The sequence below is a fragment of the Plectrocnemia conspersa genome, unplaced genomic scaffold, assembly GCF_051122295.1.
Source record: "Plectrocnemia conspersa isolate PC_06_02 unplaced genomic scaffold, ASM5112229v1 ptg000005l, whole genome shotgun sequence".
In the NCBI taxonomy this organism is placed as follows: domain Eukaryota; kingdom Metazoa; phylum Arthropoda; class Insecta; order Trichoptera; family Polycentropodidae; genus Plectrocnemia; species Plectrocnemia conspersa.
The window spans coordinates 28,452,768-28,479,292 of record NW_028277169.1 but is presented as its reverse complement, the minus strand read 5'-3'; the positions used below and the strand labels follow the sequence as shown (position 1 = coordinate 28,479,292).

Below are 26,525 nucleotides of genomic sequence, written 5' to 3'. Positions count from 1 at the left end.
TAGATATTTATTAGAACAACAAACAGTTTACCTCTGCCCTTAATTTCTTAATTAAGTTTTGGCCGAACGATCGAGAGTAAAAAAAATCAAGGGACTTTTACCAGTGTAATAACATGCATACGCAATATTTAGTTCACTTTCATCAGACACTTCTAAAACAGAGCAATTGACGCCTATACCACTTCGCTTCCTACTTGGAACAAACGAGAATTCAACCGAACTCGTACCAAGTTGAGCTATGCTGAATATAGACCGAAACGATCATTAAAATACTTCAAATAATCGGAATCCATAAGTTCTACTAGATCTTCTAGATGACTATGCTTTTATACATATATGCTATTCTCTGTGAACTAAAGTAGTTTATTATTTGATATTTTTATACTTATGCATAATATATCTCGATTTGAATTAATCATCACCATATTTATCCATAATATTAGGAAAATCTAAAAAAAACTATTCTGTGATGTTCAACCGGAATTATAATTATGTAATAATCACTAACTCTGATCTCCTAGACACGAAATAAGATTGAAAAACACCTTTCGGATATTATTTACTGGCTATACTACCACTGGTTAATCGTTACAGTAAAAAAATAATTAATCAAAGATACGCACAATAAATTACAAACATATAGTATTGTTAAATAAAGATAAAAATATAAAATAGTGAAAAAAAGTTGCGAGTCCGTCAAATCCGTCACGCCAGTGTTACCAAAGTGCCGCCAAGTTTTGGTCATAACAAAATCTATATATATATATATATATATATATATATATATATATATATATATATATATATATATATATATATATATATATATAAATAAATTTAAATATAAATAGGCCCCGTACATATTAATCTCTGCCGATACTCAATTTTACGTTCTATCGCAAAAGACAAATTAAAGTTTACTTGTGAAAATATTAATCGAAACAAAATGAGACATTGAACGCACGAAAGTATCTCTGGGCAAAAAGCTGGAGCTCAGCAGTATCTAAAGTTGTTTAATTCCATTCAAAATATAAACACCTCTAATAGTAAAGATTATGTTATGTACCAAGATAATATATTACCGATCATTGTTCTTATATGTAATTTTATACGGAGAAGAAGCGTAAACAGCGTTTACTAAACGCTCACAAAGAAGTTAATCGAGCGTTTAAAAGTTAGAATCTCAAAGACATTAATTTTTAATCGTCGTGTTTCCATTGGATTCTTTTTCTGGCCACGCATGATTAGTAGGTGCGCGCGTAGATGAATGGACTATTTGTTTTTGGAAATGTATTCATCTTCTCACTTTAATATTATCACTAATATATTATTTCAGCGACTTAAGCGACACTGGATTTTAGTCATTAATTCCGAAAAAGCAATAAAAATGAAAAAATCTCTTATGTACGTCACTAGATTATTTTTCAATAGTACTTATTGGTTGAGGAACTTCAGCAGTTTGGAGAGAGCATTGCCTTCTTATTTAGAAAAGTAGCAAACAAGATAAAAATATTCAGAATAAAGAAATTTAAAGAAAAATGCCAAGATTGCTTTTAGATTTTTCCCTTTTGATTAGAATGATCATAGGGAAATCTAGCGGTAAGCAGATTTAAATAAATGTTACTTAGTAATATTTATCTTAAAAACACAAGGAGAAGTATATTTTTGTGTACTTTTTTAAGAATAAATAATTGGAGTGACGATGAAAATTTGGTATGCAAATCGCAAAAAATTGTGATAAGGTGCTCGACTTCATTATGCGGAGCGCGTATCACTCTTACAATTTATTGCTGATTCGCATTATATGTGATTGGATAGTTAATAGCATCATAAAATATGGATTTATTGTCTAGAGTTCCAGCGTCATTATTGAAAAAATAGATAAAAATTCTCATATCTTTACAAGGGGAAGAACGGATCATATTAGTATTTGATGAAATATTTACGTAGATTGTATTCGATGAAATACTATTTTAAGATGCTGAGAGTGGTGTCTCGTCAACTTAAATGCACGTCAATTTTTATGGTGTCCTAAAGGTCATGATTGCGTCCTTATTCATTGCAACATCGCGAGAAAACGCTCCCCTTATACGAGTCACCCAGCTACTCAATGAGCTATCCATACACAAAATATTTTCGGAGCTAACTACGAGGGGCTGAAACATATTTATTAGATGTTGTACATTTCAAACTAGAAAATATTCTAGGCACTTTTAATATATATATATACATGTTTTTAAACATGCATTGTTATTTGCTATTTCACACAAAAATCATATCTACAATTCGGCACAACAGTACCGTATTTAGTTCCCATCGTTCTGTTAAAAAAATTAAAAATCATCGAATATAAATGAGTTAAACGCGAGCGTAATAACGAAATCGTTATACAACCGTTACGCGTTTTACGAGTCGATCGCTCTCTCATTAATCACACTTTCCATCTCCGATGTTGGTGATGATGTTGACGGTCGAGTGACGTAACTGTTTACAAGTGTCTACGATGACAATGGTCGATTTGTAGAATCGAAAAAAACAACAATCGACACCTCTTTATTACACCGACACGTCTCAGATGACACGAATACGAATCGTGTTATACTTAAAATCGACATTGAGAACCGTTAGTCGGTGTACGCTGGCAAAATTCAAATTATGAGGAAGGATGTATGTAAATGGAGGTTCGAGAGCTGAGATCCTGAAGAAAACAATCGACTCTTTGGACAATGGCCATTTGTACAATTGAAAGTTGAGATTGATGTGTTGAAAATCGTATTTGCATTTTGTGGATGTTGCGAGAATAAAACAATGTATTTAACCCAATTAATAAAATGGCATAGAATCTATTGAATACGTGTAACACAAGGACTTATATGCTGGCGTTTTTAGTTTATTATGAATAATTAATAAAAATACTCACCCCTCGAACTTTTCTGCTAGAAATTCAACACTAAATGATGATTGTTTTCGTTGAAGTTTCGTTACGATTCGTTCTATTCCTGCAAACAAAAAAATAAAAATTCAATAAATATTTATTATTCATCATCCCCTAAAAAACAACATATTGTAATTTATTAACTTATGTAACAATGGACTATAAAATTATAGACGCTTTCAGGACCAACCCTCGCGAGTAATCGCAAACAACTGACGCCCTAAATTTGAGTAACAGCTGTGCAAATCTGCCCTATATGAGCCAGGTGACAAGTAGTATCATATAGCCAAATCCCTGACATATAGTCACTACATGGTTTGGTACATTACACGCATTTTTGTGGTCAAACAAAGGTCGTGTGTGGTATGAAATAAGTTCGTGCCGTAGGGCGCGTCTTTCGGAATTTGACCGTGACCGAGAAGTTTTCGTGTTTTACCGACAAAAGGTTGATAATTATGAACGACAGCCATTATGAGCATATAAATATGATGTGCAAACATTTTTTTAATTTTTCGTGTTAACTTATATAAAAAAAATATTGTTCAAAAACATGCCATTAAAATATTATCTACTTTTCAATGAACATTTTTATATTTATTTACTTTTTTAATATTTTATTTCACAATCTATCTATTGACAATAAGTGATTTGTGTGGTAACCTTTTCTTCTTCCATTGGATAATAAGAACAAGAAAAAAATAATAACACGTTGAAAGATTGTTCTATTCTTTTTAATATGGTAGTTTGAGTTTTATTTGTTCTTCTTCAAATAGTACTTCAAATCTTTTCCGTTTAAGGGCTGGTGCGTTTTATTTTTCTTGAAGTTGATTCCCATTATATTTGAATGTTAGAGATACTTTCCATTGCGGATGGATGCCATCGATTTATTTTGAGATGTCAATGGCATAGAACCAATATTTTTGGATGGTTCTTCTCCTACATAATCGCTCGTGGTTATTGACATTTTTAAGTAATTTTATTGATTCAGATTTTTTTTCTTCACTCACTCTTGTTTACTCGTGAGACTTTTACATAAAAAATAAAATTATTGACTGTAGAACCACTAGTAATAGAAATTTGTACATATACGTTGGATTTGTGTACATTAATCGCTCGAATAAGCAAACATGCTTTTAATATATAAAGACTTCAAGGCTGAATATTGTTTACGTTAGGTTAGTTTTTTTAATAATTCGTGCTTAATTATTAAGTTCATAAACATTTTCCAGATGTTTTTAACAAGAATACTTCCTTATATTACTTGGGAGTGACGAGCAGGGATGGAGATTTTATATGCACATCGACAAAGTTTGCAATAAGGCGTTGAAGATGCTCTACTTATAATGTAAAATGTACATAGATATTTAGTTAAAATATATTATACTACCATATAATCAATTTATTGCTAAAAAAGTTAGCTGTATAAATAATAAACCTCATTTACTAAATGTATTTCAGTTAAGGGGGCGCGATTAAACAAAGCCTTAATGGCTGTTGGTTCTTATTGTGTTCTAAGGTCGTAAATCAAGCGCTGAATTAATGTGTAGTTCCAATCAATATATTATTTAGTCATTTTGTGTAGTTTGAGAAGATTGTCGACCTCAATAAGATAAACCAAGTACCTAACGGGCTAACTGATCAGTTTATATAATACATTTGAAATAATGAATATAATAACATTTTTATATATTTTTATAAATACTATACATTTTTTTAATGATAAAATTACTGTAGAGGTAATATATTTTTATGTACCGTATTACGTATTAGAGATTGACTAAAACTGTTTATTTTATGGGGGTAATTGTTAGCATAAGTTTTTTTAGAGATTTATATAATATTTTTTTAAGAGAAGATTGATAAATTCCTTCATTGAAACTTTAAATTTTTCTTAAATACCTTCTGTATTACTGCTGACCATAATAAATATGAAAATACAATAATCAATGGTAAAACCATTTAAAAAGTACGTATTTTAATCTCACGGTTAAAGGTAAAAATAAATTTCAGCTAATTGTTTTTAAACTGTAATTCATCTCACTAGATTAAGTCGAATAGTAGTCTATGTTGAAGCAGACGCATCTTATGTTTCATTTTATAATCCAGATAAAGCCTGTATGTCTTATAGTCAGTGGCGTAGCTATGGGGGCGGAGGGGGTGGAGGGGGCGGGCCGCCCCGGGCGGCACTTGCTTGGGGGTGGCATATTCGCGATGGAATCGTCTAGTGTGGTTCTTAACCCTGAATAAACAAAAAATTATGTAAATCTACGAATACCAAGAGCTTAACAATAAGCAATTTATTATTTAAAAATTCTGATTTTATGACTCTGCAAAAAATGTATAGGGGGGGGGGGTGGCAATTTTAAGGATTGCCCCGGGCGGCACATACTCTAGCTACGCCAATGCTTATAGTATTGTCGGGACTAAAATTAGTCGCAAAGGTATGTTGAAAGTTTATAAAAATAACTTTATTTTTCCACCGTCGGCGATTTACAAACGATTGCGTATTTGAGCGGATACCAATTAAAGCACTTGCAAAAAGGACCAGAACTACAGTAGAAATGGATATGGTCGGTGCCCAAATATCTTTACCAAACAGGTATTATATTCTCAGACCCATATTTTATATATTTACATCATTGATGATTTTACATATTTTTAAAACGCCGTTACGTGAAACAAGATTTTTTATCAGACGGTAACAAAGAATCTACTCTGAATCACCGCATTGACCAGACAATCGAAAGCTAGAAGTAACATTGGGCTCTACCTGAGAGTGAGTTATACTAATTAATTAGCAAATATGAATAAATTAACTCACTACATAATTTTATGGCTATTATTTTCTATAAAAATTATTTACATTAAATCAACATCTGGGGTACCTCAGAACAGCGAAAGATCGACCACCGTACATGTACGGCGATTATTATGTGCTTATAAATATTTAATTAAATTAATAATAAACATATTTTAATTCAGATAAATAAGAGTTCGTCTTATTAGGAAAATCAAAATTCTGCGTTTTATTATTGATTCCCGTTCGGAAAAATTTCAATTATGATGATTTATAGGTTATAATATTATGATTGATTAGTAATCAATCATAATACAATACATTATAAGCAATACAATATAAATCATTGCAAAAAATATATAGAAATAGCAATTATTTTCATTAGTACGAATTGAGAGTTGCCATAGATAAAAATAACATTTACAATATATATATATATATTTTAAATGTATTTATTTGAGCTTTCTCTGTAAATCAATATATTAATAATTTATTTTTACTGTAGTATTATAGTAAAAAATATGCAATTTAATACTTTAACGATGGTTCAAAACTTAACTAAATAAAATAAATAAATATTATTATATCAGCGTAGAACATTAAAAAGTATTAAATTTAAACATCAATATACCATCTCAATATTTAATTCAATATAACAAACGTTAATAAAGTATACTTTTTTAAATAAACATTGATATTTTTATTTGATGTATACTGCCATCTATTAATAGTATTTTTAAATTATTTTTATAAACTATCTTTTATCTAAAATATAACATTAAAACACGTGTCTACCCCATCAAATATGTTAATTTAATTAAATAAGATCAAAAAGGATTTTGTCACATTGTAGATTAGCATTAGAATGAGATAAAATCTAAATAGGCATTCAGGTTGTCGACCGTTTGACTATTAAGTATTTGTTTTAGTGGTAGATATTCTCGGAATTTACATCAAACTAATGGACGGAAACGTTCTTCTTCGCACGTTCCACGACAAATTAAAGCAAACTTCTGAAAAACGAAGATGCAATAGAACCGACCAATCTCTGCAGTACAGAATTAGATCTCTGCTTGATTCATCAGAGCCAATGAAATCATCATCTAAAATCGGAAGTCTTGTCGAAACTGAGGATTGTGAGAAAATTTATCTTGTTCTCGGATTTGTTCCGAAAATAAGGTCTGATGTATGTATATTGTTTCACGTATGAACCAATCGATATGTAAATATAGAGCGCCGTTTCTAAATCCGTTATCGGAAATAGCAATTTGTAACGCAATGCGTCATTTATAGAACAAATTAGAGACTAAGGCGTGGAAATGCTTCTCATTTCTTGACTGGGATTTTTCTTTAACGAAGCCGTATAACTAAAAATACCACTATCGGGGGATTATCTATTTCTCCTAATGTACAAAGACGTTAGAATGTCTAGGGAGAGTCGTTTCTGTAATCCCTTTCCAACAAAATTGAAAGGGGACGTTTTAATTTAGTAGGAGCAGAAAATCAATTGCCTTTTTGCGTTCAAGTTTACGATTTAACAATTTATTTACTTAAAACGTGGAATACATGTTTTAAAATTGTAGATAATATTTGCAAAATATAATAAAAATATTTTTGCAAAAAAAAAAAAAAAATGAAATGCCGAAACCAGGGATCGAACCAGGGACCTTTAGATCTTCAGTCTAACGCTCTCCCAACTGAGCTATTTCGGCGGTGGAGGTTGAGGCGGAATATTAGCACTTAAAGAAAAATGTTAAACTTTATGTTCATTATATGATATTAATTTGAGGTCATCTGATAATCTATAATTAAATTAATTAATATTATAAAAAATAGTATTATTGTTTGAAATTATGATTAATTCACATGCTTCATTAATTAAAATAATCTTATAAATATTATAGCTATTTACCTTTTTTAAGCATATTAAAATGTATTATATTAGTCGAAAATATGACACCATCAACTTACGGTGTAAAGCAAGTACCGATGTACTGATGATCTACATTTTTTTACATAATATCACATAATTTTGTGTACACGATATCCAGGGACGGCATTTCAGCCAGGGGAGGGAGCAAAAGTTTGCCAGTCAGTGCTAGTTTTTTAATATTTTTAAATTCAAAATATTTCAGGGAGGGGTCAAACATGACCCCTCCCTGAAATAAGAATTCACGTAAAGACTATTAAAATCGTGCCGTCGCACTGGAAGCGCTCGGTTATCTAGAGTTTTTGCATTAAGTGAGAATCGATTGAAGCATATCTAAACCAAATTTTGATCAACAGGAGAGCGCAAAAAAATTATCCCTTTTCAGAAGTCAAAAATCCACGTCAAAAGCAATAAAATCGTGCCGTCGCCATTGCAGTGAGAACGCTCGTTACCGAGAGTTCCCACTGCAATAAGTTGATGACTACTACATAAAAGACCCGGGCTCAAATCTCATATTAAACTTAGTGTTTTCCATCTTTTCTGTGTCTAGGAGATCGGAATTAGTGATTATTATATAATCATAATTCCGATCGATCATTACAGAATAGGTTTTCCTAGATTTTCCTAATCTCAGGGATAAATATCGTGATGCTTAATTAAAATAAAATCAAGCTAGGCCATGCATAATGACATATATTTACTGTAAGCAGTGATAATAGTTTATAATAAATATATGTCACTGATTTACAGACTTTAATTTCAGTCTGGTGTTTCACTACGTACTTAGTAGTTGTTGATTGTGTATACCCCGTTGTAACACATTAGGCTAACGCATATCATATTGCAATGGTATACTCACAAAAAAGAAATAAGCTAATTTAAGTGTAGATACAAAAAAACATTTACAAACTTAATCAAATTTAATTTAAAACACCATAGCTTGGTTAACTTATAAGAGTAGGATTAGGGTATCGAATTTTGCGCGTATTGGGTACCGAAGAAAAGAGCACGCGTGAGACTTATATGACGTCGGACTAATAAATACGTTTCTAGGTTTATGTTAAATAATAAGTATATTCTAAAGTAGAAGTAATTCCTAAAATGGATTTATTTTTAGTGTATTTGTTTGAGTACTTTTGTGTATTTTTATCAGCGCATATTAACCCTTGATTATTTGTCGATAACTTTGGGTTTGGGGTCATCGTTTCGAGTGTTTGAGAGACGTTTCAAAGGAAGATAAACCAATATTAGCGCGCTTCTTAATTGAAGATCAATAACAATGAGTAATTTCGAGTGACACGTGTTCGACAATTACCAAGATTTATGACTACTGTCTGAACTGTCCCGACTCTAATTGACCCAATTAAATTAATTCGTCTCATTCGGGACAAATTAGAGGTCTCCAGTCTGCATCTAAACTTCTATATTTAGACTAACGTGGAACTTGTGCTGCGGAACGGTGAGACGCAGGGCTGCCAACGCAACCGAAATAAAAAAATCCCCTTTTGATTTATTTTTACATACGATAAATTGAGCTGTGTCATCTATCGCAAACAATAAATTTATTTAGTAGATTCCGAGATGCAATCTGTTGCTCGACTGAGTGGCAAACGAGTCTCGGGACAGGTACTAACCACTAACCCCGTAGATGAGGCCATATTTGGAATAAGCGGGACGCGCAGGTTGTCCAGTCGGACAATGAGCTATTCCGATTTCGTAATAAGCGGGCGCCGATAAGGCTATATAAGGGCGTAATGATATTCCAGACCGGCGAGTTGCAAGGTTAACAACCTTGCTAGGAGAACAAATCCTTGCCCACGAAAATGGGTACCCTTGCTAAAATCGAATAAAACAAAAGTGACCCGCCGGGGCAGTGACTCACTGAGCGTTTCGACGCTTTCGCAGCTGTTTCGTTGCGGTTTATATGGTATGGGTTTTAGATTTTAGAGATGAAATTGTGACAAGGCTCTTATGTATTGTATTAAAACTAAGCAATTTGAATCAATGTATTTTAGAGGGCGTGAAATTATAGGTATAAGTTTTTAATACATATGTATTTTATGCTTTAATGCCTTAACTCTCGGGAGAATACCTCTTATATTATTCATAAATTATTTAGGATCCACAATTTAAGATCAAATGAACATAGAAAAGTTTCGGTTTTAATCGGTCTTTAAAAATAGTTACCCAACTTTGGCTCTTGATTACCTTTAAATAACTTATTGTGCGGTGATGGAATCTTAATTGCATTCATCACGGCAATGATAAGAACTACAGTAAGTTAGCGATCACGATCGTTGATTTTCAACTACATGAATATTCGAATAATTGATTGAAAATTCGTAAAATATTCGTTTATACTATCTTAAATAAAGTTTGAAAATATTTCAGAATGAAACAATTTGTATACTTGAGCAACACAAGTAGTCATTTTTCAATATACGTGAGTGACTAGTGCAGCTCCAAAATCCATGCTCCTTTATTTTGTTTCAAAGTACGAGACAATGAGACGCTTCTTCTCAACAAAAAATTTCTTAAACGCCTTCGAAAAACAGCTGTGAATAGAATATTTATTGGCGGTATCTACTATGACTGAAATTCCATTTTTTATTCAATATTCACACAGTTGAAAACTACGAATAACTAAGAACCTAATGTGGGAGTGGGATTGGAATAAAATTCGGTAACCTAAAATGCTGTTTGATGTTGGGAAATGTTTTATCATAAATCAAATATACATACGGAAGATATAAAGCAAAGGTTATAAAACCGAATCCAGACGCGTGTAACGTGTAATGTAATGTATCATGTAATGCAGCGTATGCCACGACTTCCAATTTTTAACACATATATTCGCACGTGCTAGGGGCGAGTCACATGAAAGTCGTATACGTCGCACGAAAATACGATTGTGTGTTGTTTTTTGTTTCTACCTGTGCTGCAATAACGGTTATTATCGGTAAACTGCAGCGTGGCGACTTTATGCAGAGATCGATAATAATGTTACACGTATGATATATTATTTGAAAAAATAATTAAAAACATTCGAAGAGGTGTCTCTAATTGAATACGATTTCTATTTTTGGTTTTTATTGACACCACTTTCGAGAATGTTTGTTCACAAAAATTTGGAATAGCAGCAATATTTTAATAGCTCTTTCACTAAATTCCGTATACTCCATATTATCACTCATTTTAATCCAAAAAAATCTTATGATTCATTCTCAAATATTTTTTTAAAAGCTACTTGCACGATAATTCAATCAATGCATTTTCCTGAGATAACGTCCTGAGATATTTCGTTATCTTGCTTATTGGTGTAAATATTTCGGCCAATGTATTAGTTTAGTGTGCGTATTTTTTGGATAAAAAGTGGAAGCTGTGGCGTACGCTGATGTAATAACATAACGCGAATTGTATGGACGGCATTTGAGCTCAACGCGAATCCAGTGATGTTTTAATTGCAAATGCCATTGTGTTCGCGTCAAAAACCGACACCCGACGGATCAGAACGAGCGCCGGCACGAGCATTACGTGTAATGCTCGTGGTGCCATCCACACGAAGAATTTACATTACATTACATTATACATTACACGTTACACGCATCTAGACTCGGCTTAAGTCTGCTCTCAAGTGAAATCACTTTTTCTGCATCCAATCATCTTTAAACGCTATGTATTTAGACTCGTTTAATAAATAAAATCATAACAACCGAATAATTATATATTATCAGGTAAAGCGTTAACGTGCAGGTAAGTTAATAATTAACTCGATCATACTGCATTTAGATGTATATAATTTACTGTAATATCACTCATACCATTTTTTTTATTTATCAATAACCTATTATTATATTAAAAGCAAGATATAAATAATAACAATGAGAAAATTTCGATTGTTTATTGATAATTTTGCAATAATTTTTTCAAGATAAAATCTGAACAAAATATGATTCATTTATGTTTAATAGCACTATTGATTTTTTATGAAACAATGCAGGTTTTCTTTGAAAATGTCATTATGTTTATGTTGTGTAATACATAAATGATAAGCAGTACTCAAATCATATTGTAAAATATAATTAGAACGATTATCTATCAGTTCATATATTAAGCCGGATATTAACATATGTTAGATAAGATTACCATAATTTGCGATAAAAACTTGAACATTTACTAATTACAAGGAAGTGCATTGATATTGCAGTATATAAAAACAAATTTAAACCACAATTTGACATTCATATGCTATAAGATAAGGTAACCATAATTTGTGATAACTTTGAACCAATATTAATTTAGAACAAGGAAATGTATTTGTAGCGTATGGTATTCGCGTCGCGTACCGGAAGGCGTTTGGCATTTCCTTTCAGTTTCAGGCTCATTTTGTTCAATGTTTGAGAATTTTTTCATTTAGACTTATTTGGTCAAAATTGGTATAATAGCTAAGTGTCTGGAGACTTTGGAACGTGTCCAAATGTTAAAAAGCACGCTCGAGCAACACAAGTCAATATAATTTACGACTGTGCATATTATTTCCAAGTTTATGGCGACAGTTATTCTGTGCAGTTGTAGGGCTACCAGTAAAAGAGGAAAATACGTGAAAATAAAAAAATTGTGTAATTTTCACGCCTTAACAAAATTTTGATTCTCTTTAAACTAAAACATATGGTATGCTATTAAACTTAAATGACCGTAATTTCAAAACATCTATCGTACTACTTTAAAATGAATTTTGAAACTGTCTGATATGCTAATGAAAATAATAGTTCGTCCCAAATAATGCACAAAATATTGTAGCACTAAACATCTGTAACAAACCTTAACGCCAAATATTTACATAAACATACACGCGTTTGCTATGATATCAAAACATTATAAAAGTGAGGGGAGAAAATATTTTGCAAATAATCAAAATCCTAATTACCTCTTTGATATCGATAATAATTCCAAATATTTATCAATCACACTGCACCACTAAAATTCTTGCGCACAAATTATAATTTTCTATAATTATATTCACATGTATAATTTGCACAGGTGTTTTATGGTCGCAATTTGACACGTTAAGACGCGCACACACGCGAACACGCGTTTTTGGAGCGCGGGACGAGCGTTTGACGCGGGTTCGCGAACGCGACTAACCGACGGGAACAGCTGCGCTCGCGTCGGGAGTCGTTCGTGATTTTTCTATTTATTTACCCTCGCATCTCTAAGAGGAGACTCCCTTTTTATTTCTGCGCCCCCTGAAAAACGAGCCACGATAATAAACGCAACCCCTATTTTGGGAAACGGTGTATGAAGTCAGATAAGAGTCACAAGAGAAGGGCCGCAATAATGTGTAATTCACGCAAAAATAATAATAAACGCAAAAAATATTACTATCAATACTTTTAAATATAGATTATCGCATATTTCATTTTTACTTGTTTTATACGATTGTGCCATTTTGATCAATGATTTTCCATCTTTTTGATAGCTGAAGATCCCTGTCATAAATAAATGGATGAAAAATATGATCCGGGTTGTTTTGATAGGAGTTCAAATCAAATAAAAAATAGTGTCGAGTTGTATTTCGTAGACAGAGGGTAATGGTGGAGAAACGATTTCCTTGTTGTCTTTCGTGTGGATGCGAGTCGTTCTCGATTTACCTCGGATGCCGTCTGCTGTTTGAGCTCCTTTGGTTATCTGCCTCTGATCCTCTCGTCTTGAATCGGTTGATCCGTGTCGTCTCGAATCGTATGATCGTCTGCCGATATGACAAAGCATTACTCTTTTATCTCTTGATATGAGATATCTCTAGCGATTACAGATGCAGATGTTGATTAGCCAATTGCATCTCTTGATTATTCAACCAAATACGTATTTTCACGTCTTGAAGTGAAATTTTCGAATTATTAATGCAAGGGGTTGATAGATGACAACAGCGCTTTTCACGCTAGATAGACGCATATTTATTCAGAAAATATTGTTTTTCTGGTGCTTTTCGAGCGGTTAATGGACGGATGTGCTAACAAGTCTGTGAAATTACTCAAATTACAATTGAGTATTAATTTATTGTTATTATCCTTTTGTTAAAACGAGTTGCTATTTCCTTTACATAATAATATACTGTGCACTAATAGCCTCACATCGTCTTGTTTGAACTATTATTTGTAATTATCGGATAGTTGCCCAACATAAGAGCGCTTGATTGGAGGTGGGGCTAAACACTAACGCGATTGGCTCTCAATTTGCTTTTCTCCATACAACTTATAATAGAGAGTTTGCCGCACCATCTCGCATTGTATATATAATGTTCTTCCTAATTTTGAATTTACCAGTCGTTTCTATTGTATAATACAAGCGACTTTAACAAAGAAGCTTTATAATGATCGGCGAAAATCTTTTTATATGACAAGGCTTCGCATGGATGGTCTTTTTTATACATACATATATTTATAGACATTTGTAGTTCATTTTAATTTTTTAATACCTAATATTATAATATATATGACCTAGCTGAATTTTTATTTATTTATCATCAAGATATTCATCCATGAGATTAGGAAAATCAAGAAAACCTAATATGTGATACAATTTGACAGACAGTACTTGTATATGTTACAGGCGAAGTGTGAATTTTGAAAATGCATACATTAACTAGTCAATGTATGCACTGTCAAATCACTTCAGTTACAGTATACACAAAATAATTTATGACCATTGTACAGTGGCGTAACTATGGGGGGGGCGGAGGGGGCGGCACTTGCTTGGGGGCGGCATATTCGCGGTGGGATCGTCTAGTGTGGTTCTTAACTCTGAATGCACTAAAACATATATAAATCCACGAATAACAAGAGCTTAATAATAACCAATTTATTATTTTAAGAAATGCTGATTTTATGACCCTGAAAAAAAAGAATGGGGTGGGGGCGGCAATTTTAAGGATCGCCCTGGGCGGCACATACCCTAGCTACGCCACTGCCATTGTATCTACTATTGTAATAATTGTATGCTCTCATTGATTGGTGTTTATCAAAGTATTTAAAATTAAATATTTTTTTTTATATTTAATAACTATTTTAAATCATTAATGTAAGGTAAAACTTGTTGCCAATTTATATAATCATCCTTTTAAGTAGATTTGTTGCAGAGCATTATTCATGGGATATTCACTGTTCTGACCCATGCATCGCTAATATGACTAATTGCTCGCGATTAGATTGGTTGTCAAACACGCTTCGTTAACAATGTAACTAGCTAATGACCGATAATTCACACACTCACTAGTTAAAGCATACATTATCAAGTGAGAGTATACACGAAATGTATCTGCAGTACTTTTGCAGCACTTTAACAGTATCTGTCAAAAAAGTCAAAGTTCTTTAAAATATATTACACGCTCACAATGGTAAATTTGATTCCATTATTGTCAAGTGTTCCCAGAAGTTTTAAACAGCCATTTTGACGTTTCTGAAAATGAGTGATAATATAACAAACAAAAACAAGAAACGTTCATTGTACATTTGTTTTGTAATGTCATGACTCCAGAATGCATTGTTTATCGTACTTGTTTATTTATGAACGATTATTAAGTACTCAAGAGTAAATCTTGAATGAGCGTATTCGAATGAATCATTAGTATAATTAAAGACTAATTCAAGATTAACTATCGAACATCGACTCTTCAACGTGACGTTGAATAATATAAGAAAAATAATTCATTGATTTTCTAGAATAAATTGTATGTGAGCAACGTGATGTTATGCTTTAAATCGAATCATAATATGGTACACTAGATGTTGAGATAAATAAATTTATTGGACCTTATTCAAGCACACCTTTGTTCGAGAAATGCGTTTTAGTATTTCAGTCGTCTAGCTTCAAAATATATTATAATATCATAAAATATTATATTTTTATATTATATTATAACAGTTAGTATTAGAAATGGGGGTTTATGTAAAAAATATTTAAAAAGTTTTATAGTAGATTTTGAAGTTGGACGACTGACTTGAACAATGCTTTATGAATATAGAACGACTGTCATGCTTTGTGCGAATTCAAATTATTATCTTTGTCCTGCATCAAAGTTATCAGTGTTTTCACTTCTAGATCTATATATACATATATACTATATTTACTTGGAAATATTCTAAAGGATGAACGAATGATAACATGTATGTGAAAAAATGAAAATAAATGTTTTAAAGCAGTTGTATATAGAAATTCCCCTCGGGTATGATAAATTAGTCACGGGGGTTTGTTTTTAGGGGTTTTCCAGGAACGATAGACGTTCCCCCTACCATATTATTTTTAGACAAATGTCAAATGATGACCTTCATTAGCTCCCTCCGTACTTCCATCGTCGCATGTTTATCATCATCGGAAGTATCCATAGATTGGAATGACGATGGATGTAGCGAACGAAATGGGAATTTAGATATTACATTAAATTAAAGCCAATGTTGTGTATGATTGAGTTCAAGTTTTTATGCAAGATATCTAGAATTAAGTGACAGATACTTTCTTTAGTGTCGTTCAGTGCAAGACGTGCATGTCCAATTGAATGCTCATCAATCATAATATATCCAATTACAGTTTAGTATTTCCTTCTTGGTGTTTCCTTCCATGGCGTCTTTGCCTCATTATTTAAATAAATCTTTGATTCTGCTTATGTATGATTCGTATGTACATACATATATAGGAGGCTATTAATGCAATGCAATAAAAATAAATTACAAAACGCCAAAGGATGTCTTTCATAGTCAGATAAATCCATAAACTAAGATATCCAGACGTCTTCTTTTAAGGAGAATTATCCTCCTTAAAAAAATTGTCCTCCCATATCCTTATTTTGACCTGCTTGAATTCCAAAATGACATTTTTAACTCCCGCAGCAATTTATCCTCCACAAAAAAATTCGATGGTCAGAACAGTGAACACCCCATGAATAACACTCTGCAACGAATCTACTCAAAAAGATGATTATATAAATTGGCAACAAGTTTTACCTTACATTAATGGCTTAAAATAGCTATTAAATATAATATTATTTAATTTTTTAAAACTAATAAAAATATAAATAAACACCAAACAGTGAGAGCATACAATAACTATGATAGATACATTGTTCATAAATTATTTTGTGTACTGTAACTGAAGTGATTTGACAGTGCATACATTGACTGGTTAATGTATGCATTTAGTTTTATTAGTTGTTGAAATGTTGCCCTCAAATCATTGTATTAATTTATGTTATTATTTATCTCTCGCTTCATTCGAAACAATTCAACAAATTATTTGCTTTATAGTTGAATGAAAAAAAAATCGTGTGTGGTTGTTTAGATGTAAATGACTTCAATCAAAGAACAGAATTAAAATATGTACATGCATCTTTCTGGTAAGGGTCAGAACATTATGGAACGACCCTCGAACGTGTATCTAAATTTAAAGTAATAGTCAAATCTTGATTCTTCTCGTATTTCCCTAAGCACCCATTCAAAGGATCCGATCCGATGAAATTTAGTGTTCGATCAATTATACCCCATTGTCAAGTTTAGGTCCTAGACCTCCATCGAGATAATGGTCGCAACGATTCCAAAAAAGTCCTCCTACGACTTTACAGATTATACGAACACACCCAAGAGGTCCATAAATCCAAATTGTCAGACGTCTTTGCGGCGTCTGTCGGCACGCCCTTTAAGTTTTCCTTGCGCTCTTTTTGGCGCCTCTGGTTATTATTGCATGATGACGATGGGCTCCAAAACCTGTTGCGTAACGCAATTTTTCTCCAATACACTCCCTTTTCGGGGAATACCTTAACATTGTCTGAAAATAAATGTAAAAAGAGGACCAGTTCTGGCGTAGCACGCTTCAAAAACGTGAACGACCCTCGACACCCACACACTCATACGATATTCGTAAAGTTCACAATGTGAGCATGGCAGACACGAGAGTTCACGGTAGCAATGTAATGTAGTTATTTCAATTTAATTACTTCCTCGCTTTCAAATCCCGGTTGAGCGCAATTAGTTCTAATTTAATTTGTCATAATTAGGGATTCCAATCCCGGGCCAAAATTTTGATCCCGGGATTTCGGTATTGCAATTAGTCGATCCCGGGATCCCGGGACCAGTCCCGGGATAATTTTCATGTTATTTTATCGATAAAAATAATTTAAAATGAATAATACAATATATTTTTACATCTGATTTTTATAACGTACAATTTATAAAGTACGTATAATTTTAGTCTTGGACTTAAAATAGAAAATAATATAATAAAAATAGAAAGGGAAGGTCTTATATATTTATTTGAGAAGAAAAAAATGAACTTTTGACAATGTATGCACATAGGTATGTACATTCATAGACACAATTAATTGAAAACATTATTTTGAATAAAACTCACGAAGTAACATCAAAGCATCAAGTGTTTTATCATTTAGCCTTGATCTGATTTTGGTTCCTAAGCAGCCTGCTGCTGAAAAAGCACGTTCAGACTCACAGCCTCAAAGATTCACAGATGACACGTGCAACTCGCGCAAGTTTGTACACGAAATATAACGATGTTGTCAATAATAATTCGATTGTGCTTGATAAATCAACCAATCCGAAAAATTCGGGATTATGTTTTATAATCCCGGGACTCATCGGGTATTTAAAATCGTTCGGGATCCCGGGATCCCGGGATTGGAATCCCTAGTCATAATACTGTAATGGATCACAAGGTTATCTGTATAGCAAATATTTATATTTTCTACAATTATAATACAATCATCTGAGAAAACTGAGACTATGCACAATAGTTTATCTGTCATTTCATAAAACTTACTTTTTATCATTAAGTATGAGCAATAATAATCACTGCTTCATGCCCTACCCTATCACCAATCATACATCCTATATCAGCAGTCGCCAACTTTTCGGACCTCATGGACCAGTATACTTAAAATTTTGCGTCTTACTGACCACTTATGTTGTCATTTTTAGTTTTTCAGAGTTAAAAGTACACATATTATATGGAAAAAATCATCCAATGGAATTGATCAGATTTTATCTTGGTGGTCATATTCTTAAAGCTCAGATCAAAATGATTATCCAGCAAAAAGGAAACAAGACAACAGTGTAAAGCAAGGGTGGCCAGCCCAAATGATCTTGCGGGCCACTTTAGAAATGCATCATAGCTCCGCAGGCCACATATAAAATTATATATCTCCATATTAGTTTTAGATACACTATAGACATTTTTTGAGTGAAAAATTGGCCATTATAAAATAAATATATTTTGTACAAATGTAATAAATCTCGCGCGCCGGACAAATGTTCAAGGCGTGCCGCGGGTTGGCCACACCTGGTGTAAAGGATTGGTAATTGGTAAAGAAAATATCATAAATAACACGCAAGGATTCTCCAGTGCATTGAAAAAATATTTACTTGTTGCGAAATATAATAATTCACCGGATTCACAAGATTCCCGTCGCATTATACGACCTTGGACAATGTCAATCAAGCAAATGTCGCTTTTTAAAGGCGTATACATATTTCGCTGTTCTAAGAAACGAGTAGATCTATTGGCTGGATGATCGCTGCATGACACTTGAAGAGACCAACAGACGATCATCATGAATGTCTTCTAACTGGGGTCACCAGTGCGAACCCGGGCCCTGGGAAAACAATGATTCCGGGCCTCATGACGAAAATAGAACTTTATATATTTTTAATATCATAATATAATTTCTTGAATAAATAATAATAGGTACAAGTTAACCTTTCTATGCTACAAATAAATATAAAAATTAACCACCGTTGCGACATATTTTCTGAAATCATATTTTATGCGAAATTAGGTATTAAAAACTATTAAAAATATCTACAGTACTGCCGTTGACCTAAATTAGCATTCTCTCTCATTCGCCTAAGCTTCATCAAAGAAAAAGTATAAAAACTTGACATCAAAACTCACACACTTGACTCAGGAGAACTAGAGACCAGAGATACTCGGTTTGGAGGACTACTATTTTACGTCGAGCCCGACCGCTTGCTACAACCTTTTTATATCAACCTGGACTTTTCCTTATTCAACACCGCCGCTCGATATTTCCACCTAAATTATATACGATTAATATATTTTTGCAATAAAATTATACATCAACTCTTATGACGTCAACTGACTAAATAAATCGCCCAAAAAAATAAAAAAATTTTTGGAATCAGCTTACGCATTTTTCTTTCATATATCCCAAATTTTGTTTATACAACCATGTTGATAAATTAAATCTAACGACTTTCAACTCGATCATAAAAATCCCATCGCTAAACTCAATGTTTACGTTCGGCATGCGACATGCCCCATAAACAGTTATAAAAAGGGTTTAAACTTTCAACGCTCCGCCTCGTATTAAATCAAAACATAAACAATCCGAGACAAACAAACAGCGGGATATTTTTTCATCCATCCGCAGACCAAATTTTATACTATGCAGGAGTGTTAAAACGTTTTCCTCTTGCTCCCTACGAAACTCAATATGTCGATCCGAGTGTCGGATGGCAGTTCTGAACACCTGGCGACAAACGAAAGGGTCTCGTCCTATATATAGTTATTGGATCTTGTTTGTTCCGCGACATGGCGCGTGCTCCCGCACAATTTGGTCCTTTTATGGACGAGACCAAATGGTCGATTCGATAAATAGCCGTTTCTTATTTATCGAGCGGACGGATATGTGCACAGGAAGCTGCGTAAGATCGTCGTAAAAGAAACGGGACTTTAAATACTTTGGACAATGAAGTACCACCATCAAGTCTTGGACAATGAAGTACAACTTTAAAATAGGAAACTCTTTAATTGTGTATTCAAATTGGACATCAGAAACAAAGTAGGGGTTTGACGAACGCTACAAAGTGACATGAATGAATAAGATGACGAGACTAGAGACTAGACTAGTTATCTCACCAGATTCATCAAAAAGTAATTAAGTTAATGAAACACACATGTGTTTAAATTTAATTAATCTCTCTAGGTCACTTGGATATACATATATAAATTAGAATATGAATAAACCTTTATGTAACGTACACATTTGGGTAAGTGTAATAATTACTAATACTAATTAAATAAAGGATGGTAATGGTATGATTTATAAAGCTTTTAAAATCTAATGTCGAATAATGATGCTGCAGTTCCACAGTTTTCTGAACTATCAATTACATTAGTAAATAATACAATAAATTAAAGACCAAAGAAAAAAAACATGTTAACTTGCAATTTTTATCACCCATAATTGTCGCGCTACATTTAACTTGTTAAAAGGCATGAAAACTAATAGATTTTTGTTTTATGCACGTGCAGTTAAAATAGCGTTTTAGTGTCTGTTTAAAAGAAATATTGAACTACTTAGTAAAAGCTATTGTGAATGGCACAGATAACAAAAAATTATGCATACTTTTGAATAATATATAACCAATACCCAAATAGAAAAAATAGACAGTAGCCATTCTTCGTACAGATAACGGGTCGTAAAACTATATTTTCAATGTTGCCGGATTAATGCAACCCAAGAAAAATGTACCTGTCAACTGCATTTTATGGAAAAAAAGTATGGCATTTAAAACAGTAATGAGTTGAACCACATAGTTAATATGTTCTTAACTCTGTAAATTCATGCTTTTTTAATAATCTAAGATGAATTAAAAATTATTAAATAAATCATTAACTAACATTAAATCATATTTTTATCGAAATAATATTTGAGGTTATGTCATACATGCAATCATTAAAATATCACCTGCTATTTCTTATGAAATAAGTTTTTTTTAATTATTTGTTCAAATACTTTTAAAAGACGTTACTATAATTATTCAACTGTTGTTTTAAAATAAACCAGTGTTCTCCGCAAAAATCAGAAAAATAAATGAATTTAAAATAATAAAAACAGCATTTTTCAAATTTATTTAATTAGGGGTGTTTCAGTAATGTGAAATTCGGTCCAGGGAGGGTAATTAAAATGTGGGGTAGAATCATTGAATTTTATTTAGGGTCCTAAAGTACAAGTGAGAAACATTTCATTCAATAAAATACACATTTATAACAGAGATGTATGTGAGTGGCTAGGGAAAAGTATCTGTATTTTAAGTAGGGTCTTCAAGATTAACTATGCATAGTTTGCGGGAGAAAAATTTTCGGACCCCATTCATTACAATGAAAGTTGAAAATAGCACAGTTGTGGTAGAAATGATAGTCAAAATGACACGTGGAAATATTACGTCGCTTCTGTTCACCGTTTGGGAGGAGTTCTTGTGACAGACAGATTGACAAAATGTTTTACAGTAAAGATAAATATTTAGAAAATAATGATAGAAATTAAGAAAAATTGTAAGAGATTTTTTACCTGTTTGGTGATACTGCAGCGTGTGTTTAAAATAGCCGTGACATTCCAAATCCTGCCAAGTGCTAGATTCGATCAATAGTCCGTTTCTTTTGTTCAAAATGAGAAGCTGTCGTTGAAATGTATAGCCAACTCGTCTATGATGGTGTCGCGATTTTAAATCATTTTAAATCATATGATGCACTTTACAAAGTTAAGAAGTATCCAGGTCTATTCACTACGAAACAATCACCGAAAAATTTGGTGCCTAAAAAGAGAGTAGGCGCTGACTTGTATGACTGTTAAAATCAAGAAACTCGTTTCTATGGTGACTATGTTTAAAAATTAATATTTGTGTATTGTTTTGTTATAAATTAATCCCAAAATAAAATATTGTATAAATATTTTCAGAACTTTGTGTATTTACTTTATGAATAGCAATCGTACGTAAGTGTACATATATACATATTAATCAAACGTTTTACAATAATCCTCACAAGGTTAACGGTCTTGTTTACCTCAGTGAAAATCGAGCTTAAACCTCCATATTTACATTTCATATGCAGACATGAGTGGTTCTGATTCATCAGGTTATTAACCATCCGAAAAATATTCTACATGATACGTAAGCTTTGAGCTTTCCATTTATAGGCAATCATTCAAAAGGATATCTTTTACAGTTTCATCTAATAATTCATATATTTTTTCTATAAAAATACTGTTACATAAAAATTTGAGAATTTACATAATGAAAGCGACATAATTAGCATTCATTATTCGTCCCAAGACCTTCCTGTTTAAGAGATCTCCAATCATCTAGCCCAGTGGTTCTTAACCGGTGCACCGCGGTGCACCAGTGCACCGTGAGCTTATTGCAAGTGCACCGCGAGAAAATTGGTAAAAACAAAAATTCCGCAAAATAGTAAAATCTTAATGTTTCAATCAATTTATATTTTATTATAGTCGTGATACCCCACAATGGATAAATTTATTACCAAACGAAATTGTGAATCAGACTAAAATGTTAATGACACTGGGAGTATACGTGGAAGAAGTAGTGAAGATGTTACTAGACATCATACGTCTCATACAAAAGAAAATATATCCAATAAAATCAAAAAAAATAATGGACAGTATTCTGAAGAATATTTACGTTTCAGTTTTACTAGCATCAATGAGGAAGGATATCACATTCCACTATGTGTCGTATGTAGAGAAAAACTGTCCAATAGCGCGATGTATACTGACAAGTTAAATCGCCACTTCACTACGAAGCACGCCGATTGTTAAGCATCAAAAAGTAAAGATTATTAGGCATGCAAAATAAACAAGCGAAATATTTTGAAAAAACTGTTAAAATTTCCGATAAGGCACAACTGGCGTCATACAAGATTGCTGAATTTATTGCTGTACAGTTAAAACCACATACTATAGCAGAGTCTCTAATTTTACCTGCATATTGTGAAATAGGAAAAAATATGTTTGGTGATGAAGCAAAAAGGAAATTATGAAAATTCCTCTTTCAAACGATACAATAAAAAAAATAATTAAATATGTCGGATGATACTGAGAAAACAGTTAATGATAAACTTTCCAAGCGATATTTTGTTATACAAGTCGACGAATTTACTGACATTAGCGGTAAGGCACAAATACTAGGATTCATTCGTTTCATAAATGAAAACAAAATAGTGAATCAATATCTATGCTGCAAAGAACTTACCGAGCATACGACAGGACAAGATGTTTTTGATCTTATTTATTCATATTTAGAACAATTTAAAATATCATGGGAGTTATGTGTAGGAATTTGTATAAATGGTGCTCCTTCAATGGTAGGATTTGTAACCCTTGAAAAGACAAGAAAACCTAATATTATATCTATGCACTGTTTTTTACATAGAGAATCTTTAGTTTCGAAAATATTACCAGCAACACTAAAACCTGTACTAAATCAAGTTGTAAATATAGTGAATTTCATAAAATCAAGACCTTTAAAAACACTCATGTTTAAAAAACTTTGCATTTCTATGGAAGCTATGTACGAGTGTTTGCTTTTTCACACTGAAGTCAGGTGGTTATCTAAGGGTAAAGTTTTATGCCGATTCATAGAACTTAAGAATGAATTGTTAATCTTTTTTCGAAATGAAGGTATGGATGATTTTGTAAAATGTCTTCAGAATAATGATTGGTATGCTAAAGTGGCATATTTAGCAGATATTTTTAATTACTTAAATAACGTTAACACAAGCATTCAAGGAAAAAACGAAAAATTCATGACATCCATTGACAAATTGACAGGATTTCGGAAAAAATAACTCTTTCGAAAAATCGAATAATAGAAAAAAAAGTAGATATGTTTCCTTCACTTAACGAAAACATTCTCAAGGGAGTTATTTCCGCAATAATAGAACATTTAACTTTATTGGAAGAAAAAATTGCACATTATTTTCCATTCTTAAATATAGAAAATTATGACCGGATACAAAATCATCAAATTAGTCTCATTGTCGACTGATCGTACTCTAAAAATTAAATTTTCCGAAATAATTATGAATACTTTTTGGATTACTGTCCAAGAGGAATATTCACTTCTTTACATAAAGGCACTGAAAATTTTGTTACAGTTTTCAACATCATATTTGTGTGAGCTTGGTTTCTCAATAACAACTAATATGAAAACTAAAAAACGAGAAAGACAGAAAAAAATTTAAACGAAGAATTCAGGGTAACTACATAAAATATTCGACGTAATATTTCTGATATCTGCAAAAGCCAACAAGCTCAGATATCACATTAATTAATTTTTGATTGATCGTATAAATTCCATTATGTTAAGCAGGAACGTCATTTTGGGTAAACAAAGGGGGGAAAATGCACCACTTAGATTTGCCACCCAAAGAGCACCTTTAAATAATAATACAAATATTTTTAATAAAACACGTAATTAAAAATTGGTTCTAGGGCAAAATTAACTACCTAAATTTATTTTTAATACTAAACTTATTTATATAATTTAATTTAAAAAAATATGTAAAAAATTTTTATGTAATTTTGTATGTAACTATTATTTTTTTTAAATATGTAATAAAAATTATGTCCACATATTTTTTTCGACCTCTTAATTCTGGTGCACCGCCACTTTTTCCCATGATCAAAAGTGCACCGTGACTTTGAAAAGGTTAAGAACCACTGATCTAGCCCTTTGTCTCAATCATATTCCATCCGTGGTTTTTATTGGTTTTTAACCTTGAACAAAAATCATCTGGCTTCCAAGAAATGCACTTTATCGTGAATCTCGAGACTTGCACTCATCTTAATTTACGTCACGTCCATGGAAAAGAATGCAGACGTCTGCGAGCACCGAGTTATGAATGCTCTATCAGATCAGCGCACTTTTTGTGAACCAGATGACGATCGATGTCCTTCGACCGGTAAGATTCGATCGTAAATCACAACCCTATTGATGTTCTTTTGTATAATCACCGTTCCCGCGGGGAGATTTAATGGACGCTGGAAGGAACGCACGTGGGTGTTGAGGCCCCTCATCTTCGCCATGGGTGGCAAACCGAAAATAAAAAAGTCAACTGATCTAAACATATCGATACAACGAAATATTCATCTATGTATCCGGTCGTTAAAATACAGACCATTTTTGGATGGTGATTATAATGATAAATATTTGGGTTTAATTATGTATTCATTAAATAGTAAATACATATATATCTTAAAAAAAAATATTCAATTAGCTAATAAAGAACCAGACTTTCCACTATTTTCTATCTACTTTGAATTTAATTGGATATTTGTATGCAATCATTCTGAAGTAAATAGTATCAGTTGAAATTAGAACTTTTGACTGCTATAAATTTGTTCGGAGAGATTTATAATAACTAGTCAAAAAACAGCATCATTAAAATTAGTTCATTGATAGCAAATTATCACTTTCTAAGATTTCACACTGAATCATCATAATTATTTTGGTCATAGGCGAGTCGGGTGTTGCGGACGTCCTGGCTCTAACGGACATCGAAAGAGGACGCGATCGTGACTCTCAAAGACGTTTTGTAAGATTATTTTTATTGTGTTATCAACTTTGTCGAGTTATTTTATCATACCTACAACGGCTTTTATAGGAATAAACATGTACAATATTAACACGATTTTTGCAAATTTTCCCCTAGCGCCAAGTTTGCGCTATAGATCAGACAGGCATTGTTCCCTAGGTCCTCTTCAGTCACACAATAGACCTTCCGCCTGTTGAAAGGTTAGTCACAACAATTTTACGGTTGAACTGGCGACAAAGTCACTGGGCCGTGACCATCAGCTGGTTCTTGGTTTATCAGATCATCTTCGATGACCCAGACGATCGTTTCGATGTTAAGCGCGGTATAAAATTAGAGCTCGGTTAGTGGCATCGCCACACAACAAAGGACGGTGTTGTTTCTTTAAATCTTCACACATTAACATCTCACGAAAGAGTTGTTGATAAAATATTCCTCTTGGAATTTTTAAG

General features: G+C 32.5%; 1 protein-coding gene and 1 non-coding gene across 4 annotated transcripts in view; both read right to left on the bottom strand.

The window, feature by feature from the left end:
* DAAM (disheveled-associated activator of morphogenesis-like protein) overlaps positions 1–26,525 on the bottom strand; it is a 115,213-nt gene that overhangs the window by 86,704 nt on the left and 1,984 nt on the right. For 2 of the 3 annotated variants that reach the window (XM_088186907.1, XM_088186908.1), the window contains exon 2: positions 2,921–2,999. The gene's annotated coding sequence lies outside the window, so the exon portion shown is untranslated. Of the gene's footprint in view, positions 1–2,920; positions 3,000–12,589; positions 12,805–26,525 lie in introns of those variants that run through there. The other variant, XM_088186906.1, reaches the window with a different exon arrangement.
* TRNAF-GAA (transfer RNA phenylalanine (anticodon GAA)) lies at positions 7,372–7,444 on the bottom strand. Its single transcript has one exon. It is a non-coding gene; the product is annotated as a tRNA-Phe (tRNA).